This window comes from Stenella coeruleoalba (genome assembly GCF_951394435.1).
Source record: "Stenella coeruleoalba genome assembly, chromosome: 8".
Lineage (NCBI taxonomy): Eukaryota > Metazoa > Chordata > Mammalia > Artiodactyla > Delphinidae > Stenella > Stenella coeruleoalba.
The window spans coordinates 7,541,779-7,547,778 of record NC_137154.1 but is presented as its reverse complement, the minus strand read 5'-3'; positions in this window follow the sequence as shown (position 1 = coordinate 7,547,778).

Here is a 6,000-nt window from a genome sequence, read left to right as displayed (position 1 = left end):
AAGCCCAGAGTTCTTGGGCTCAAGAAAAAAGAGGGGAAAGAAACTGGAGACAGTGATAACACACAACTCTTTCAGTGAGCTTTGCAGCAAAGGGAAGGAAAAAATCAAGATGGCAGCTGGAGGGGGAAGAGGGTCAAAGGAAGTCATGGTTGTGGCTGTTTAATAGGAGAGAATGCAAGACTGATGACCCCGAACGAGTAGAGAGGATGGGAGTTCCTGAGTGACAGGCTTGTCCTTTGCTAGGAGCATGAACACAGTCTAGCCATAATAATTGGAGAGAAGGGAACTTCCCTGGTGGTTTAGTGGTTAAGAATCCGCCTGCCAATGCAGGGGACACGGGTTCGAGCCCTGGTCCGGGAAGATCCCACATGCCGCAGGCCCGTGTGCCACAACTGCTGAGCCTGCACTCTAGAGCTCACACGTCACAGCTGCTGAACCCGCGTGCCACAACTACTGAAGCCCGCACGCCTAGAGCCCGTGCTCCACAACAAAAGAAGCCACCGCAATGAGGAGCCCGCGCCCCACGACGAAGAGTAGCCCACACTCTCCGCAACTAGAGAAAGCCCCCGCAGCAGCGAAGACCCAACACAGCCAAAAATAAATAAATTAAATAAATAAAATTTAAAACTAATAATAATAATCGGAGAGAAGGCAGAATACACGGGTACTTTCATTTTCTCAATGAAATAAGAAGCCCAGTTGGTCTCCCTCCCAAATGCCACCTTCTCAATGAGGCTGACCCAGACCTGACCACACTCTCCAGCCCAAATTCCTCTTTCAGTCCCTCCACCCAACTCTACTTTTTTTTTTTTTTTCTTTCTAAAGCATTAACACCTTCTAGAACAGGGTTTCTCAACCTAGGCACTGTTGACATTTGGGGCTGGATAATTCTTTGTAGTTGGGGGCTGTTTTGTACCCTGTAGGATGGTTAGCAGCCTCCCTGGCTTCTACCCCTTCCAGATGCCCCTCCCCCTGTTGTGACAATAGAAATGTCTCCGGACATTGCCAAATGTCCCTGGGGGGCAAAATTGCTCCCGGTTGAGAACCACTATTCCAGCATCTAATATAATTTACTTATTTGTCTATTATTTCTCTCCTACCACCAAAATATAAGCTCCACGAGGACAGGGAATGTGCCTGTTTTGTTCACTGACGTGTTCCATGTGCCTAGAATAGTGTCCCGCACATAATTGATGTTCAACAATTGTTTGCTGAATAAATGAACAAATACATTCATACAAAGGAGTGATTATAACAATTGACTGGAATTTAGGCTGTTTGAGGGAGGAACGTAAGGACATAAGAGGGATGAGGGGCTGCAAAAATGTGGGGAAATCAATGGATTGTAGGTTCCAATGGGGTCAAAAGTTTATTGGAGTTGGGGTGCTAAAGAGAGCTGGAAAGATAGGGGTGTTGGATAGAGAGTAGGATGCTTGGGATTGAGACGATAGGGAGACGGTTGGTGTCATTATTGGCAGTGAAAAGATTTAGGGGACTTCTGTGGCAGTCCGGTGGTTAGGATTCCACGCTCTCACTATCGAGGGCCAGGGTTCAATCCCTGGTTGGGGAACTAAAATCCCACAAGCCATGCAGCTCGGCCAAAAAAATAGATTTAGATCAGTGCTTCCGGTAGAAACCTAACGTGAGCTGCATATGTAATTTTTAAATTTCTAGTAGCTACATTAAAAAAGTAAAAGATACAAGTGAGATTAATTTTAATAATATATGTCCAAAACGTTATTTCAACTTGTAATCGATATAAAAATTATTAATGATAACATATTTTTTCCCACACTAAGTCTTTGAAATCTGGTATGTATTTGTTTTGGCTGCGTTGGGTCTTCGTTACTGCCCAGGGCTTTCTCTGGCTGCAGGGGCTACTCTTCATTGCGGTGCACAGGCCTCTTATTGTGGTGGCTTCACTTGTTGCGGAGCACGGGCTCTAGGCACGTGGGCTTCAGTAGTTGTGGCTCGCGGGCTCTAGAGTGCGGGCTTAGTAGTTGTGGTGCACGGGCTTAGCTGCTCCTCGGTATGTGGGATCTTCCCGGACCAGGGATCAAACCCATGTCCCCTGCATTGGTAGGCGGATTCGTAACCACTGTGCCACCAGGGAAGTCCCTGGTATGTGTTTTATACTCACAGCATATGTCAATTCAGACTAGTCACATTTCTTTTTTTTTTTTTAGTTCCCTGACCAGTGATTGAACCTGTGCCCCCTGCAGTGGAAGCGCAGAGTCTTAACCACTGGACCACCAGGGAAGTCCCCAGACTAGTCTCATTTCAAGTGCTCAGTGGCCACACGTGACCAGTGGCTCCCATATAGGACAGTGCGGCTCTCCAGTATAGCTATGGGAGTGAGTGACTGGGATGAGATGGAAGGCAAGACAATGGGAGAAGATGGGTTCAAGGAACTGAGAGGCCTGGCAGCTGGATCATCCACATGTATATCAAAGTCTCTAAGAACTAAAATAGGAATAGGATGGAGAGAGTGACAGCAAGCGAGGAGCTAGAATTATCAAGAAATGAGTCATGCATGGGTTAGGAGATATCTGAAGCAAAGTGGGTGGTATAAGATAATAACTTGAGCTCAAACCTAAGTTTTATTGTTTTTGTTTTGTTTTTTTCTTTTCCTTTTTTTTTTTTTCGGTACATGGGCCTATCACTGCTGTGGCCTCTCCCATTGCGGAGCACAGGCTCCGGACGCGCAGGCTCAGCGGCCATGGCTCACGGGCGCAGCCGCTCCGCGGCATGTGGAATCTTCCCGGACCGGGGCGTGAACCCGTGTCTCCTGCATCGGCAGGCGGACTCTCAAACACTGCGCCACCAGGGAAGCCCAAACCTAAGTATTTGAAAGGAGGAGGGAGGAGGGTGTCTATCAGTGGCCATGGGGGAGGACCCCTACCCCATCTCCAGGCCCAATGGTGGGAGGGGTGTAGAAAACCTGTGGGACATGGGGCAGCGAGCAACAGTGACCCCAGGGAGGGCAAAGTTTCTGACAGAGCAGGAGGGTTAAGGACCATTTGCAGAAGGGGGCGAGGACACGGGAGATTTTGCTGAAGATGGACCATCAGCTCTAGAGTGCATGGTGAACAGCTACCAGGAGCTGAGGGTGGAGATGGGATCAGCTAAAGCGATGGCCAGAGCCATGGAGAACCTAGAGGCTTCAGTCCCTGCGGTGAAACTGAGCAACAGGGACAAAGAGTAGGACCGGTTCTGATGGTCTTGAGGCAGGGGTAGGGTGGTGGGCCGGCCATGAGTGTGAGAGCACGGAGAGCAGGGCTTCCTGCCAAGGGTAGGAAGGGTTCTGAGGCTCCAACTTGATTCCCACTGATGGAGGCAAGGAGGCTGGTCCCTCTTGATGCCAGTAACATGTATGGGCATGTATGGAACACTGACATAATTTTATGAGAGGAGGGCAGGGAGTCAAATGGGAATTCAGCCTCTAATTTACCAAAAAAAAAAAGTGTATTATTGTAATTAAAATTAATTTAAAATAGCATCTGCTATATAATATCTTGACAAAAATATTAAATCTGATTTTAATGAAGAAACAATCAGGACAAATGCAAATTGTGGGTTATTCTACACTCTGCACTTCCACTGTAGGAGAAGAGGGTTCGATCCCTGGTCAGGGCAGTAGGATCCCATATGCTGTGTGGCATGGCCGAAAAAAAAAAAAAAAGTTAATATCATGAAAGATGGCCCAGAAAGGTGGGAGGAGAAAGTTGTCGTAGATTAAAGGAGATTCAAGAGACACACGAACCAAATGCAGCATGTGATCTAGAACTGGATGCTCAATTTTTTTTTTAATGCTACAGAGAACATTTTTGACACAATTATATCAGAAACTGGGTGGCTTAAACAGAAATGTATCATTTCACAGTTCTGGAGGCTGGAAGTCCAAGATCAAAATGTCAGCAGGATTTATTACTCCTGAGAGCTGCGACAGAGTCTATTCCAGGCTTCTCTCCGAGCTGCTGGTGGTTTGTTGGCAAATCTATGGCTTGTAGAAGCATCACCCTGATCTCTGCCTTCATCATCACAGCGTGTTCTCCCTGTGTGTGTGTGTCTCTGCGTCCAAATTTCCCCTTTTCTGAAGGACACCAGTCATATTGGACTAGGGCCCACCCTAATGACCTCATCTTAACTACTTACATCTGCAATGACTCTAGTTCCAAATAAGGTCACATATTGAGGTACTTGGCAATAGGACCTCATTTTTTAGGGGTCAAAATTCAACCCATAACAGATTGATACAGAGTATCAGTATTAAATCTCTTGAGGGCTTCTCTGGTGGCGCAGTGGTTAAGAATCTGCCTGCCAATGCAGGGGACATGGGTTCGAGCCCTGGTCTGGGAAAATCCCACGTGCTGTGGAACAACTAAACCCGTGCACCACAGCTACTGAGCCTGTGCTCTAGAGCCCGCGAGCCACAACTACTGAGCCCGTGCGCCGCAACTGCTGAAGCCCGCGCGCCTAGAGCCCGGCTCCGCAACAGGAGAAGCCACCACAGTGAGAAGCACGTGCACTGCAACGAACAGTAGCCTCCACTTGCCGCAACTAGAGAAAGCCTGCACGCAGCAACGAAGACCCAACGCAGCCAAAAATAAATAAATAAAATAAATAAATTAAAAAAATATTAAATCTCTTGAGATACTAATAGTGACTTCTGGTGATTCCTTATTCTTTTTTTTCTTTTCTTTTTTTTTTTGGCCGCGCCGCACAGCTTGCAGGATCTTAGTTCCCCGACCAGGATTGAACCTGAGCCTTCGGCAGTGAAAGCACAGAGTCCTAACCACTGGACCTGCCAGGTCAAAAAAAAAAAAAAATGACATGTACTGCCAGGGAATTCTTGGTGGTTCCTTATACTTTTTTTAAAAAAATAAATTTATTTATTTATTTATTTATTTTTGAAGGTGAGAGGGCCCCGAAATATGGGGTGGTTAGTTTTTGTTTGTTTTAATTTATTTATTTTATTAATTACTTATTTTTGGCTATGTTGGGTCTTCGTTGCTGCACACGGTCTTTCTCTAGTTGCGGTAAGCAGGTGCTACTCTTCGTTGCGGTGGCTTCTCTTGTTGAGGATCGTGGGCTCTAGGCATGTGGGCTTCAGTAGTTGCAGCACGTGGGCTCAGTAGTTGTGGCTCATGGGCTCTAGAGCGCAGGCTCAGTAGTTACGGTGCACGGGCTTAGTTGCTGTACGGCATGATGGTTCCTTATTCTGAAGAGACGGCTGCAAAGTATTTAGGTGCAAGGTTCAGATTGTCTGCAACTTACTTTCAAATGTTAGCAAGATACATGCTATGTATACACGTTTATATGGGTACAGAAGTAAAGCAAGAGCAGCAAAATGTTAACAATGGTGAATCTAAGTGAAGAGTGTAGGGAGTTCATATTCTTTTTTTTTTTTTTTTAATATTTATTTATTTGGCTGTGCCAGCTCTTAGTTGCGGCACGCGGGGTCTTTTAGTTGCGGCATGCAGGCTCTTAGTTGCGGCATGTGGGATCTAGTTCCCTGACCAGGGATTGAACCCGGGCCCCCTACATTGGGAGCGCAGAGTCTTAACCACTGGACCACTGGGGGAGTCCCAGGGCGTTCATATTCTTTCAATCTTTCTGTAGGTTTGAAATTTGTCAACATAAAACTTCGGGAGAAAAAAAAATTTTTAATGTAAAACTGAAAATCTTTTGGCTAAATTATTGAGGGGTGCCAGGGAAACAGCCATTTCTCCACTTTGGTGAGGGTGGCTGGAGGCCCTAGCTTGCAAGAGGCCTCGGTGTCCCTGCCCTGGGCCCTCTCTTTGGGCTTCTGCATCTCCATAGGCAAACATTTCCTGAGTGAGCTGAAGGCATTTTACACTCATTGTCTCGCCAAAGTCTCACAAGAACCTCCCATGAGATGGATTTTATGATCCCCACTTACAGATGGGGAAACTGAGGCTTAGAGAGGTCCGGTATCTTGCCCATGATAGCAGAACTAGACTGGAATCAAGGCTGCAC